Here is a 16,322-nt window from a genome sequence, read left to right as displayed (position 1 = left end):
CAGCGGAACCCTTTTGGGTCCTTGAAATATCCTCTTCTAAGATAGTCTATGCCAAGGATGCACGGAGCATCTGGGCCAGTCACAATACGGTGCTTTTGCCACTCATTACCGGTTAGACTTACTTCAGCCTCCAATACACTTAACTGCTGGGATCCCCCCGTCACACCATAAATACAGATGGGCTCTGGCCCTTTATAGCTTGATGGCATTAGAGTACATTGTGCACCGGTGTCTACCAAAGCCTTATACTTCTGTGCGTCTGATGTGCCAGGCCATCGAATCCACACAGTCCAATAAACTCGATTGTCCCTTTCCTCCCCCTGGCTGGAGGCAGGGCCCCTCTAGTCCTGGTCAGAATCTTCGTTTCTGTGTTTAAAGGACTGCCTGCTGGAAGTTGGAGCAGCAAACTTTTCAGAGAACTCCTTTTTCCCAATTGTTTTCCTTTGCAATTCACGTACCCGTGCCTCTAGGGTCGCAGTAGATTTTCCATCCCATTTTCTCATGTCCTCTCCATGGTCACGTAGGTAAAACCACAGGGTGGCGCGGTGTGTGTGCCCACCATATTGTCTTCCTTGCATAGATGAACGTTTACCCCTAATAGCTGAGACACTGGTTTGTACAGGTGGGGAGGAAAATAATCTCTCTTCAAGGTGGTGGATCTTTTCAGAAAGTTTCTCCAAAGTATTCTCTTTTAGCCAGTGGACACTGGTTCGTTCAGGTGGAGGGGAAGATAATCTTTCTTCAAGCATTCTGCCAGCTTTTTAGGATTTTGCAGTTGTTCAGGGGTGAATGTCCAAAACACTGGAGGTGACCACTGCTCTAGAAACCTGCCCATATCCTCCCACACTCCCTGCCACTCGCAACTATCCTGCCTCAAGACAGATCTCCGGATGAGATAGTTACCGGTAGTTGCTTAACCCTCAACAAAACCTGAAGCGCATTCAGGAGACATAACAACAAGAGCAGGCTGGTCTGAGTATCCCAAGGATATTCAACATCTCGGAGAACCACCGTAACTAGCTCGGGGGATAAGAGGGTGGTGAAGGAGAAAGGGAGAGTGAACAGGTAGGGAAACATGTCTTCCCCTGTCCCCTTCACAGATTGGCTCCCTAACGAAAACAGGCAATAGGTGTAATTGCTAATAGTTTCCGAGATATGGTTTCCAAAGTATAGAGTCGACGACAGTGCTGAGTACAAATACCAGGTTAGAGTCGTGACCAGATATTTCATCATTTCATAAGCCATTGTTACACCGCACACTACCATAACAATCTTAAACCAGGGCCCGGAAAGGATAAACAGTGCAAGAGGGAGCACATACAGAAAGTAACGCGCTATAAAACTCAATTTGGAAAACAGGCACAGCAGACTGGAGATTAAGGCAATCAACATCGTGACTAGCAACTATAAAGCAGGTCCAATACTTATACCAATTTTAGTTTAACACACTCTGGTCAAATCTGTCGATATGTCAACCCTTCGAGCCCCACGTTGGGCGCCAAAAGGACTGTTGTGGTTTAACCCGGCTGGCAGCTAAACACCACACAGCCGTTCGCTCACCCTCCCCCCTCCCTCTCTGGGATGGGGGAGAGAAACGGGAAAGTGAAGCCGGTGAGCTGAGATAAAGACAGTTTATTAAGACAGGAATATAATAATAACAATAATAATAATAATAGTGATAATGATAATAGTATTAATAATAATAATGTGTAAGAAACAAGTGATGCACAATGCAATTGCTCACCACCCGCTGACCGATGCCCAGCCTATCCCCGAGCAGCCGGCCCCCCCACCCCGGCTAGCCACCCCTATATATTGTTTAGCATGACGTCAGATGGTATGGAATACCCCTTTGTCCAGTTTGGGTCAGCTGTCCTGGGTCTGTCCCCTCCCAGCTCCTGCTGCACCCCTAGCCTGCTTGCTGGCAGGACAGAGCGAGAAGCCGAAAAGTCCTTGGCCTGGTGTAAGCACTGCTCTGCAACAATTAAAACATCAGCATGTTATCAGCGCTCTTCTCATCCTAATCCAAAACATAGCACCCTACCAGCTACTATGAGGAAAAATTAACTCTGTCCTAACTGGAACCAGGACAACCCCACGTATCAACAGGATCATTTTATAGTCACTGTCAGAGGATAGACAGAACAGTTATCTTTGCAACATAGTCACAACAGCACCTATCTTTCATGTCCCTCTTTAAATGATTTAATTGATCTTTTGATTTCAAGAGTGTAGAGGCATTCTTGAAGCATTCTCTTTCATATTCAGGATCAAACATTATCCTTTGGTTCACTAAAGAAAATAAAGCAGATCCACAAGCCTTCACGAGTCATTAAATCCAAATAAAACAATCTGTTGAGGGCAGGCTTCGCAAACCACAAGCCAGCCAGCAGGACCCACAGAAGATACACGCTGCCCTTCCTGAATGAAACCCACTGAACTGCTTCTGCCTTCCTACTCCCTGCTCAAATGAGCTCCAGCTGGATATTCCCTGCCATCATTAGCAGTTCAAGAAATTCTTCTAGGACAAAATGGATGCTTGCTTTTTCATGTGCAGATGTTTTTGGTTTGGTTGTGTGGATTTGTTTGTTTGTTTCCCAGAATGCAATTATGCAGTTTAAACAACACTCCAGCCCAGGGTACGGAAAACAAACAAACAAAAACAACAAAAACATTATCTAGTGAGCTCTAAAATGTATATGTAAGAATACAAACTCTGTCAGGGCTCAGTATGATTCCAGTAATACAGAAAGTTGAAAAGACAGGAAATGTTATTAAAACAGACACAAAGAGTCACAACTAAGCACTTTTAAAATAAATAACTAATATTTAAAAATTTGGCAATGTTTAATATTGTTCCTTTCCCTTCACAGAAGGAAAAGACAATTTCATCTTTGTTTTGGTATTTGGAAAAAGACATCTAGATACAGAAAATTATATATAAACTGCAAGAGAAAGGCAAAGTTAGCTGTTTCTGAGAAACAGTCATTCATATGAGGCAAACTCGCTTTCAGATGGTAAGCTAGGTTCCAACCTCAATTCTGTAGTATAGTAGATACTTTGGAGGAAGGTTAAATGCAGGTGTATGCATGAGAGCATTATTACCTTGGGTGGATATACAGAGAACTGAAGAACTAGGATACCACACTTTAAAAACACTTTTTTTTTTTTTCCCCTAATGCCTACAACTTGTATTTTGGCCACAATCAAAGCAAATAGTAAGGATTCATATGAAGATAACAGCTGCCACTCTCCTGATTTTAAAAGCTACTCAAAGGTTGTGCAAGTCCCCTTTCTGACTTGTGAACAAGTTGGCTAAAATTCAGCAGATCCCTCCGTGTTACATTGCCAAGAAAGGAGAATGACTCTAAAAGCTATTTGCTCAGTTCTCCTATTTAATTTTCTCCAGATTCAGCAGTGCAAGATTTCTTACTACAGATGTAAAGGAAACTGAGGACTCTTCGGTTCCAGAATCTCAGCACCTAATCCAGCAGCAAAGTGTGTTCAGTAGCTGTTCCACTAGCTGACATGTTAATAGCCATGGCTATAGTCATGGGGCTAGGAATCAAGGCTCATTCCTACTGACTTTCCATATAGCTGCCCAAACTGTTCTAGCTAGTAATTCTTGCTTTTCTAGCTGTACTATTTTACAACACACACACACCATCCAAAAGAAAACAAACAAAACCCCACTGTGTTGTGAAATATATATATATAAAAAAAAAAGCTATTATGACCATTGGTTCTGACTGTTGCTGTCCAGTATAGAACAGATCTTCTCTGTTTCACTCATTTGCCTCATATTTGAGTAGTTGCAAGTTGAGAGGGCTCTATTTAGAGTAATTGTCCCTGGGTCTCTTGTCACATCAGTGCCAGTGAAAACTGGGGCTAAGTATCAGGACATGGTACTTAGGAAGAAAAGTAGCTATTGTTATTTACTTCATTGATTTCTGATTGGATAGATGCCAGTTCTGTAAATTCTGGAAAACTGCAGCTTTTATAAGCAAGGAAATGGCTGTGGTTTGTTTTTGTTTTGTACTTTCTGATTAAACATCCAGATACGGCCTTGCTTAATTGCATTGAGTGCCCTGCCAGATATTAATGATAATAGATTTGTTATGTGTTAGCAAAAAGGTTTCAAGAAAAGATCAAACCCCAGGGGAAACAACAACAACAACAACACAGATATACAACATCATCCAATTTAAAAATAAAGACTAACTATCTATGTGTTATGGTCAGGGATTAAACTGTACATTGGATCTTCATGGGGACAATTATTTCAAGTGGCATCAGACACCTGGTGCTTGTATTCATGGCTCTCACAAAGATGAATGAGATGGCAGCCATGGAAAAAAGGTTTTGCATAAAATCTGAAGGAGTCAAAATATTTGCACTTCCATATTTCTGCTTATACTGCCCAGAGAAGAATTTCTCCTCTAAGTCCACCTTAGACTGAATATCTATGCCCTTTTCTGACTCCTTGAATCCATCTTGTCCTAGTCACAGAATCAAGGAATCACAGAATGGTTTGGATTGGAAGGGACCTTCAAGATCATCTAATTCCAACCCTCCGCCATGGGCAGGGAGACCTCCCACCAGACCAGGTTGCCCAAAGCCCCATCCAGCCCGGCCTTGAACACTTCCAGGGATGGGGCATCCACAGCTTCTCTGGGCAGCCTGCTCCAGTGCCTCACCACCTTCTGAGTGAAGAATTTTTTCCTTATAGCTAACCTAAACCTACCCTTTCTCATTGCCCCTTGTCCTATCACCACACTCCCTGACAAAGAATCCCTCCCCATCTTTCCTGTAGGTCCCCTTTATGTACTAGAAGGTGCTATAAGGTCTCCCTGGAGCCTTCTCTTCTCCAGGCTGAACAACCCCAGCTCTCTCAGCCTATATTCATAGGAGAGGTGCTCCAGCCCTTTGACCATCCTCATGGCCCTCCTCTGGACTTCTTCCAACAAGTTGATGCCTTTCTTAAGATGAGGGCCCCAGAGCTAAACACAGTACTACTACAAGTACTCCAGGTAGACATTGCTATTAATTTCTGTCTGACACAGTGTGACCAGAGATACACAGTAGATGAGCATCCTTGTTCCAGGAAGTACTATTTACAAGCTTATCTGCAGACGAGTGACAAGGAATGGATTAGGAAAATACAGTCTTGAGCTTGTATTGTCTCTACTAAGCATGATGCTGGTTTCATGTCAGTAGGAAGGCCTGCTTGAGATTACCTCCACTTTGTCCCCTCAGACACCTTTTACTTAAATGCTCAGCTCTTAACAGTTCTCATACAAAAGCTCTGGGGCTTCAAATTAAAGCTTTCCTCATTAAGATCACCCTTCTCCATATTATCGCTAGATTTGCCTACAACCATTCACTTTTGATTCCTGAAAATTTGCTGTGACTAATTTAACTCTTAGGGACAAGAAAAGGTTACTGTTAGGGAAAAGGAATCACAGCACATCATCTGCTATCTGATAAGCATCATGTGAAAGTTTTTAGCCTGTATTTATTACATTTCAAAAGTAATTACTGTAATTCAAGCAGGTACATAGGGATAGGTTTCATTAAGTTGCTGATGAATTGCAAGGTCTTGGCATTTTTCAGCATCTCAGCATTATTCAACACACTGATAGAAATGCACAGCTATATACCTATAGCACAGATAAATTCTGCAGTTTTCATTTAAAACAAAACAAAAACCAGGAGACTTTACTGGAACTAACTAGAAAATTTAGTTATAAGATCATGTGAGATTATACTCTCATAGAAGACATTACATCTTGTAAAACAAAAGATCTGAATAGCTCTAAGGCAAAAGAGAGCTTAAGATGACCAAGTCACAGCAGTGTCATTTCTTCTTTAGAAAATTATATACATGTTCTAACAAGTTGCACCAAATTGTGCTTTTCAGAGTAAAAGTGATGTTTTGTTTGTGCTTTTTTGAAAAGCGGCTACTGTTTCTTTCGTATACCTTCTTGTGTAGCTTAATTTTTTAAATGTGTCCCCCCTCATTTAATTACAGTATTGGAAACTAACAATGACAAACACATTGCCAGACTGAACAAATGTACAATGTTATTACTGTATTTGTCCCTCCAACTATTACTTTTTCTAACAAAGTTGAGCAGGGATTAAATGAAGAATTATAAACACACCTGGTAGAATTTCTACTGTAGCTCAGTGGATGTTGTGTATAAACACTGTATTTCAGAATCTGCACCTTCATGTCCCAGTATAACCACCAAAAGTCAAAAGCAAAAAGCAGAACAGTTTCATTACTTATGTGAACATTTTTTTTTCTTGTTTATTTCTCACTCAGCAGGTTTGCTACTATATATACCCTTATCATTGCTTAGATCCTTGATTTATGTAATGTTTCTAAGAGCCTTGGTAACATCGGAGTTGGACAAATCACTTTACAAGGAATCATAAATTCCTTTTGCTGCCATTAAAAATGTTAGGAACAAAATTAGGGACATTGTTTTCCTCCAAGCAGTATTTCTCACTTTTCTTCCTTTCTCTCTCTCTCTCTCTCTCCTCGAACACAATCAGTAAAATATTGAATATGGAATTCAATGAAGAACTTTCCACTAAATCAAAATGTTATGTTACAAATGAGTATATTATTCAAATGAATCTACTTTTTGCTTAGATTCATCGATGTTCAAAATTAAACATAAATAGTTAAATTGTGCTGGCCTTCATAGTAAAGCTGAGCTCACCCACAGACTAAAAACGATCCTTTAGCATTTATAAGAGTAAACAAATGATGTCTATGTAAAAAATCATGCATAATTCAAGTGCTGATCTGCACATGATTACTGTTTCTGTATATACAGCTTTTGTACTTAATAAATAAATAAATAAATAAAGCCTCCTGCTTCCACAGAGTTGCTTTGCAGAAAGGTAATATTAAAATTTTTAACTAGTGTTTAGAAACAAACATACCAAAGTATCAAGAGCACACCTGCTAGTCTTGCTGCACGTTTCTCAGTGTTTCTTGCCTTCTGTCTGATAGAGGCTTTCAATATTAGATTTTTATTGTCTGATTAAGGATTAAACAATTATTTATATGACTTAGTAATAGGTCAGATACTAATGTGGTTTGTTTGTTTTGTTTTTTCACCTGTTCAATGCCAATGAACTCTACACATTATGAGCACATTGTCAACAGTTTTATTCCAGTGTCAGAAGCTGTAAAACTGACTTTGAAGACAATCGTGTTTTTTTTCAATACCAGTTGAGAACTGACCTGTTTAATGCTCTATTGACCAGATAATAATGCCTTTCCCTACTTAAAATTTCCAGAAAATGAGCACTCCAGCAATGTAAAACTGCTTCTATTTTACCTGCAACTTTCACACTTCTGTAGGAGCTGCAGAACTGCTATGAAATGTCAACAGTTATGTAGATAAGCATCTTCACTCATTGAAGAAAGGAAATGTGGGTTATCTGAAGTGAACTGAAGAATCGTAGAGCTCATTATGTTTTGCTGACTGTATTTGGAAGGACGTACTTTCAGTATGAAATGAGAGGAAACAACAGAAAGAGTCTCTTCACTCTTGACTAGAGTGAAGACACTGTTGTGTGTGTTTTCTCCTTCTCTGAGACTAGCTCTGAAAGAGACTTCCTGGTTGGTCATCTGAATCCCACACTGACTTACTCAAGGCAACTTAAAATCACTGTTTGGGGATTTTGCAGTAAAATGCAAATTGCTTATTTCAAGCCATCAAATAAACACTTCGTTTGACTCAGTTCTGGTTATCTTTCTCAACAGATTTTTTATAAGAACAAAGTTATTTTAGAAGCAAAACATTTAGTTTAAAAAGTATCCACACAAAACACTTGATTATTTCCAGCATTTTTCTCATACAGAATTATTGACTGAGTTTAGCCCAAAGAGTACATTTAGTTTCTACCAAAGTTGTTTTTCTGTTAAGAAGCTGTTAGTTAAAAAATTCTGCAGTTCAATGAGAGACAAGCAGCAGCACAGAAAACAAAGAAATTTGTTCTCAGCAATGTAGAGCTTAAAAGACAGGAAAGTGAAGAAGAACCATCTGTTTGGTACACTTATCTTGGCTTTGGCTTTTTACTTCTATCAGAGTAAAGCAGCTTACCATGGCAAAACACAACATGCTTTTGGTTAGCACTTGCAGCCTTTTCCTTGGGTAATTCTTCCCTGTTGGGATGTCAGTAGAAAAACTGTCCAGCAGAAGAGAGACTATGAAAGCTTGAATTTGCTGTTGTGACATTCAAACAAATGGAAATAATAAAATATGAGATTCTTTGCTCTTAAAAGTCAACATTTAAATCATATCTTTCTCCTTGTACCACTCTTCAATAGCCGCACCTGGGACTTGATGATCCATCAGCGGGATAACTGTTTCCTGTGTAAAAAAATTGCATGAGAGAAACACTGTGGGGCAAATATCCCTGATGTATCTGCACAGAAATTGGGTCTGCCAGAGTAGACCCATCTCCACTTCTTTCAATCTCACTTCGGTGGGGTTATAAAGACACTTTACTGCTTATTGTACCACATTTATTATTTTCACAGGTGCAGAAAAGATGGAGGTATTAATGGCAATTAAAAGGAGAGTAAGATTTGTCCAAGTCTTTCTCACCATGTTCAGGTACAGTAACGAAGAGAGTATAATTGCAGGTATGACTATGCACAATGTCTTCTTCCTCTATCCTTAATGTATTGTGTGCAATTCTTTCAGTGAAAATGATTTCTTCTTTACCTGGCCTGAATTTTGACTGCATGTAAATGATGGGAATGAGGATTCTTAAAAACTAAAATTAAGTTTACTTGGAAGCCACGTAAAACACCCTGTCAGTAGAGAAGAGAAAGCTAGTCAAATAAAATACTGAAAATCAGTGTACTCCGGGCTTCACACTGATTTGCACAATTCTATATGGGACACTTTTCTAAAACCTCCAACCTTAAGTCTGACCTCCTTCTATCTAACTTACTAAAACAGAAATTTCTGTTTTTCTGAAATTTCTGTGATGTGTGTAAAATGTTTAAGTCTAAGCAGTAAAGCGAGGTCCAAAGAATAACAGATTGCTAAGATACATAAAAAGGTCTCTATTCTAAACATATCTATTCTCATAAGCAAGTTTAGGACACAGCTTTAAAAGTGCACATTGTGTTTATATATACATATATTTTTTAAAGAATCTAATCTTCTCCTTGTACTGTTAGATTGGTAAATACTCAGCAATTCAGTTAATAAACAGTATTTTTACAGAGCAATCTGACAGTTTATATACCTGAAATGGCACTTTTCTGTAGAACTCTAGTATTGCTATTATATCTTTGCAAAAACTGACAACTTCAGTCCAAACTTTGTTCTCAATTTAAAAAGAAAATAAAAACAAAAAGGAGAGGAGAGGAGAGGAGCGGAGAGGAGAGCAGTGGAGACTGAGGTAATATCTTCATTTAAAATAAATATTTTTCCTCTAGAATTCTAGTCAGCAAGACATAAATATTTTTAAATATAAAAGTTGTATCACTGACACTAAACTATTAATAGATTTTCAGAGTTAAAACCCTTTTTTTCTAACTGAATCTAAGAATCACTCCCTCAGCAAAAAGTATTTTTTCTACTTTACTGAATCCGGAAAGAAATAGTAGTAACATCAGAAAGCAAAAAGAGAGAGGCAGAACCAAGTTTTGATAGCCAGACTAACAATACAGAACAGAACTGAGATAAAGAATGCTTCATAGACACCCTATTTGATGTGTGCTTGTGACAAATTAGAGGCAGACATGCAGCTAAGAGGTTGAATGTGTGGTCCCACTCACATCAGTGGAATTTTTGTTGCAATAGACTCACGGTAGAATTGCACTTATATATGGTATCCACACAAACCATGCATCGTTTCATAAATACAGGTGACACGAGCAGCTCTTGCCACCAAGCCTACCTGCTTTCAGTTTGGTCAGACAGCACAAAAGACTGTACTGATCTGCTGAAATGACATTTTGGATGAGTTTGGATCATGACCCATTACATGGTACTCTGTGTGCCCCTGCACTACCGTCACATCCCCTCCCCTCTAGTCACTGGTGACCACAACATGATCCATTCTTTTCAGAAATGATTCTTTAAAGTTCCTAATGCAGGAACAGGAAGTCAGATGCTTCAATTGCTTCCAGTTGATTATAGGTGCCTAACTAGCATGTACCACACCGAGAACAAGGCGGGTTCCCTTTTAATGTTCCAGTCCACTACATACTAATCCTAGAAAACAGGCTGTCTTTCTAAGATTTAACAACTTTATTTTGCAAGACATAAATAACGGACTTCAACTCATGTCATTGATTTTAGTGAAACTTAAGCACGTATATATGTCTTGCTGAACAAAATCAGAGACTCATTGGTGAATCATTGGATCGGTGAATACAAACTTAAGTCCTGGCACCCAGTGCAACCAATAGCAAAATTCGGATGTTAGAAGAACAGATTTAGCTCCATGCCACTGGATTATATAGCCTCCCTCATTAGCTTCCTAAAAATGCAGATTCTTTATAACAGAAGCTACACAAACTGCAAACTTTTGTAGCAAACTACAGGAAATGCTACCCATAAGTAGTCTCTGTCAAATTTTCTTAGGTAAAAAGGTGGGCAAAAGATCAAATATGCATACATTTAAAACAAACAACCAGACACCAAGGAAAAAAAAAGTCCCTCTGCCTAAGGCACCTATACATATTACAGTGTCCTGCCACAATCATGTATATATACTTAATTCTTAAACACGTTGATTTTAAATGGAAGCAATGCAGCCCCTAAACAGGAAAGCAGGAAAGCAGCAGCAGGAGCTCATATAAATTTCAGCAAAGACTTCAGGGGTTGTCTCTTCAACTTATTAGACTTTTGGTGGATAGGTATTCTCCGCTATAAGATTTAATTACTTTGCAGTAGTCTAATAAATAGAAATACATCTGTGAGCAATCATGCGTAGTTCACATACCTGAAGTACAGGCAGGTTCAATCTTTCCATGAAAAGAATAACCCGCTGACAAATAGCAAACTGCCTGTGAAGCTAGGTTGTTTTATTGAATATATTGAAATATATTGAATATATTGAAATATTGAATATATTGAAATATTGAATATATTGAAATATTGAAAAAGGGGAGTCCTGGGCAATGGTGCCAAATATAGTGCGGTGCCTTCAGCACATCGACACAAAGCAATTATTTTCCTTTGCAGGCAGATGTTGCAGTGATGTGGCATACTGTGTGAGCCACTCCAGCTGCATTTTAATTTAGAAGGCAATGGACTAAATGGTTACAAAGTGAAAACTGGCTGAAGAGGAAGGAGTTACAGATAATTGTAATTGAAGGAAAACCAGTTCTAGTTGCTGCCCTTGCTCCTCCTGCATCAGAAGGGGGGCAATGCAGCTCAGAAAGACAAGCGCAGTGTGACTGGCCCGGCACACCAACCTGCTGGAGGGGCTGACCAGCATGCCTGCCTTGACACAGGAACGAAAAGGGGCCAAATGCCAGCTGGGAAGGAAGGGCAGCCAAGCGGCAGGAGGTTCGGGTGATGGGAAGGAGGACTTCTTCCACGCGGAGCATGGAGGCTGGAGCTGAAGACTGGCCCTAGGGCTGCTGCCAAGCTCTGCAGGGCAGGGACAGGGAGATCAGCTCATTGGGGACCTCCCTTTGAGGGGAAAAAAAAAAAAAGGCAACTACCACAGACCAAATCTCTACACCCCTGCTGCTCTCTTCCTGGGCCTCTCTGACTTTGGCAATTTCCAGAGGCTGCCCCAGGTTCCCCACCTCCCTTGCCCCCGTTTCCTCTTTCTTAAACTGCCTAGAGTATATCCAAGAATTTTACAATCTGAATGCAACCTTTTACATGAAAGCAGAAGGATACTAAAGAATGTGTGCGAGTTACAAAATTATCTTCAAGTGTTATCTCATTTTCTCATTAAATGTTAGGTCAAAAATAGCTGTTGCGTGCTGGCAGTGTAGCGAGGGTACCACCAGTTAAATTCTATCAACATGCTCTTTTTTTTTTTTTCTCTCCCCTTTCTGGAACTTCCTGTTCAATTTATCCCACAAGGTTTATCACTAAAATCTTGCTATCTTCAGAGTATTTAGATTTTTGTATCTCAAACCTGCTTAACTCCTAGAAAACTTCAACACCTGCATTTAGTGCATGCATCATTGCTATCATAGATAGAACAGATACACCTTTCGTAACAGTGTTAGCTGGCAGGGAGTTTTGTTCCCAACAGGGGTCAAATAATTAACCATGTGACATATACAAACAATATTTAAGAGCTTGAGGTATGGTGAAAATGTTTTCTGTCTTAAAAAAGGAAAACACATAAACCAGAATGAGTTAATATGGTTGGAAATCTTTTTAGCTGGTTAGGTTCCCTTTGTTTGGGATGCAAAGATTTTATATGGGTGCAGCTCTCCCCCAATTAAAAAACAAATCCTAGACAACTTTTATCTATGACTATATAACAAGAAGCAGCTAACACATTGCAGACAGCACACAAAGCATTATTAAAAATCCATACCCATCATTGACTATGGGTACACTTATTGACTATGGGTGACATATGACTTTACAAAAGTAAAGAAAAAAATATCTTTGTAGTTGCAAATGATATTTAGGGAAGAAAAATGAAAATGGTGTTATTTTGAAATTAAGAATGTGGGGAAAAAGAAAGAAGGAATTTAATATTTGTTTTATAAATCTTAAGTGCTTTATAAATCTCAGGAGCTTTCACTCAGGAGATGCATCCACCTCTTCTCTGTCTGTCACTTCCATGTCACATATAGAAATGAACAGCATTCCTCCTATTGACTTGGTTTAGGTATCCAAAGAGGAAGTGAGCTGTTAAGACCACATATTCTGTTCAAGAGCTATAGACTTCCTTCTGCTATTGCTACCAATATGTCACTTTTTACCATCACCCTCATGAGTGAGTAGTTTTTGTGCATTCACTATCACACATGGTGCCTGACCTCCCATTCCACTATAGGCTACTTCAAACTTTCCTTTTCTGATGCAGTCAGTAGCTCAGCAACAGTGAAGTCATTAGCTTTTGCAAGGTAATCCATTCCTTTTACATAGCTAGAAAAGGCCACAAAAATATCAGTCTTAAATAATAATGATGCTTACAACAGTGGAAGAATGTCTGGACTTTTTTTAAGCCTAAGAAGTTGGTCCTGAACAGACTGGCCACACCTCCACAAAGTGAGTCACTTTGGCCCCTGAGGCTCTCCTGGACTGGATGAACCAAAGGTGGGAAAGCTGCACAGTGATTCAGTGCTGTGGCAAACATACAACGAGAACTTGTCTGAACCATCAGAAGTTCCAGGTGTGAAGGGGAAATGGGTACGGTGAGAGCAAGCTATTATTGTATGGCCAAGGAACTTCAGGGCGGGTGTGGACGCTGGAGAGCTACCCACCACCTTGTGTGTCAAGAGGAAGGAATGGAGCTTGTGGCAGTCATTTTGGCAGCTGGCTTAGGAACTGGGTGCAACTTTTAATATCTGATTTCTACCGACCAAAACACTTTCAGTCCAGCCTTAATTGCAGATACTTTCTTTCAACACTGCCAACACATCTGCCTGCCATATGGATTACAAGTGCGACCCCGATATTCCTGGCCACAAAGCAGGCTGTGTCTAAGTCTTGCAGATTCCTCTCAGTATTTTTTAATATATTTTTTCCCACCTATCCACATAACTAAAACTATTCATATCTCAATGAGTTCAAGTTCTGATCCTGGACTTTAACATCTGCGATTTAGCCTTACACAAAATGGTGCTGATAAAATAATTTGCCTCCCAAACTGTTGTTTTGTTTATGTGACTCCTCTAGTTCAAATCAAAAAATTACTTGTTTGTGCCTCTGAGTCCCTTCACAGCCCATGCCCACAACCCTCACACTCTTACCATTACAAGACAACTCCCCCATTCAGTAGACCTTCGTTCCCTTGTTACATCTGTGCAGAATTTCAATATTCTTTCATGTTCTGCCCACATGCTTGGGATGGCAGCCTTGCAGCCACCTGCTATCACACATCTTTAGTTTACCCTACCAAGAGATAATTTCACTGTCCATAATGCAAAGGGTTGAACATAAAATAGTTCAAGAATTTTAATACACCTAAATTTGACATTTATGATCAAAAGCCGCCAATATAAATTTATAGCAAATCATATGTTTCTCTGGTTTGAGTCGGGTCCAGTGACGTTTCTACCAGTTCCTGTAACAGAAATTCCTGGCAAATGTTTTTCTCCACAACACACTCAATCTGAAACGATCTAGGTTATTGGGAAAGAACCTTGGAAAGCATCCAAATTACTTAATCATTCTGACTATTATGAGAGGCCAACTACTGGAAGGATTTTGTGAAAGCTAAATGCAACTGCTCTAGGAAGACATGTAGAAGCACAATACGATACCCTGGCACAGAACAGACCACAGCCTTTAGGTGCCAGAGTATTACTTGCATATTGAGCATGATGTTCCCTTCTAGAGTGTCACTTTGTTTTGCTTATTTCTTGAAAATTTCCCTTGAATTCCTGGTAACAGTAACACACTGAGTGTTGCTTCACTAATGAAAGAACTAAAGAATACAATACTGATTTATTTATAGTCACTGAGAGATGGTGACAGACCTGAGAACAGAGCTTACAATTTTCTGTTCTAGTTTTGCATGCAACACAAGAAAATGCTGCTTTTTCTACAATCTCAGTCTTAACAGCAAGTTTTTACTTTCTTGCAACATTGCTCCTTATTGTGATCCCTGCTTAGTATATTTGTCTTTACTAAAGTGGAACTCATCATGGCAATTAGAAAGACTTTAGGCAGCTTAAACCCCTAAACAAACAAAAAGATCAGACGAGCAGTCTGAAGTCCTACTGAGAACAAGCACCCTTAATGGGAACAAATACATGACATACTCCATAATTTCCATTAGCTCTGGATCAGCACAGAAACCAGCATAATAAATGTCATATTTAATTTATCAATTAGCAGCATTTACTTCACAGAACCTGAACATTAACATTCAATATGCTTTTTATAATTTTTTAGAGAGTCCCAGAGAAGTTACTGCGCTCTCAGATACTGTGAGTGATATCATTAAAATAAGATAAACATTTAAATATATATGTAGAAGAGAGAACACAATAAACTACTCATATTCTCAGTGATATTTCCACCTGTTTAAGTGTTAAACACCGGGTCATACATGCACATGAGATAACAGTCCATGGCTAAGCATGCTTCACCAGCTGCCAGCTAACTCTTCAATGTGAAAGAGAGCAAAGAGTACTTGGATCATCACAACCCCTACCCAATATCTGCTTTGGTCAGATTTATCATAGACATTCTTACTATTACTTTCAAGTTTCACATTTTTTAGTTCAGCTTAAAGCAGAATTTATACAGTAGGTTAGATAAAATATGATCTTAATGACTTGACATTTCCCGTAAGTTATTTTCATAAATAATCTTTTTTTCATCACAGCACAGAAGAACTTTGCCCAAGAAAACCTCCTACCACGTGTGCATTCCTGAGGCATTTGTACAACTAATTAGTTAGTTACTGATTGTTTTTGTACCTATTCTGAAGCCTACCAAGTTTGGAGCTCCATGTGGTGCCTCACTACAGCTTAGGAGTTGCAAAGAAGTCTGATGTGGTGTTTTTGATGCCATGTGGTACATGCATGATTGAAGCTACATGCAACTAAACCAGAAACTTGGAGAAAATAGTGGGCCACTTTAATAAGGTATTGCACTGGTATTACACTAGTAGCTCCACAGATAACGAAAAGCCTGAACGAATAGTCAGATATATGACAAAAACCTGTTATCTAGTCTTTCTGTTGCACCCCCATGTATATTTACAACCCTTCATTGTATAAACGTCAGGGATAGGACTTGGGTGCTCTGAAGCAAATATCAGGGCAATTTAAAATTTTACTACCATATAGATGTATAGCTGTATACACATATACCATACTTCTGCCTTATAGAACAGGAAGCGAAGTAAATGCAAAGCTTGTGCTTCATGATCAGTTCTTTGACCTCATTGTTCTATTGCAGACATCCTTTGATTATATCAAAAACGAGTGAAATGGCTGAGGGAAAAGGACATATTCTTTACTATCACTTTGGCTATCCAGATAGTAGTCTTCACAGGCGAAATGTAAAAAGAGAGGGGATAGCTTTTAAAAACATGAGGCTAGTTTTGTCAGAATTAACATGAATACACAATGGCTCAAATGACCAAAGTGTTCTAAATTCATGGAACAATTCCTC

Source organism: Anser anser (genome assembly GCF_964211835.1).
Source record: "Anser anser genome assembly, chromosome: Z".
NCBI classification, from domain to species: Eukaryota; Metazoa; Chordata; class Aves; order Anseriformes; family Anatidae; genus Anser; species Anser anser.
Note: the sequence above shows the minus strand (reverse complement) of the source record.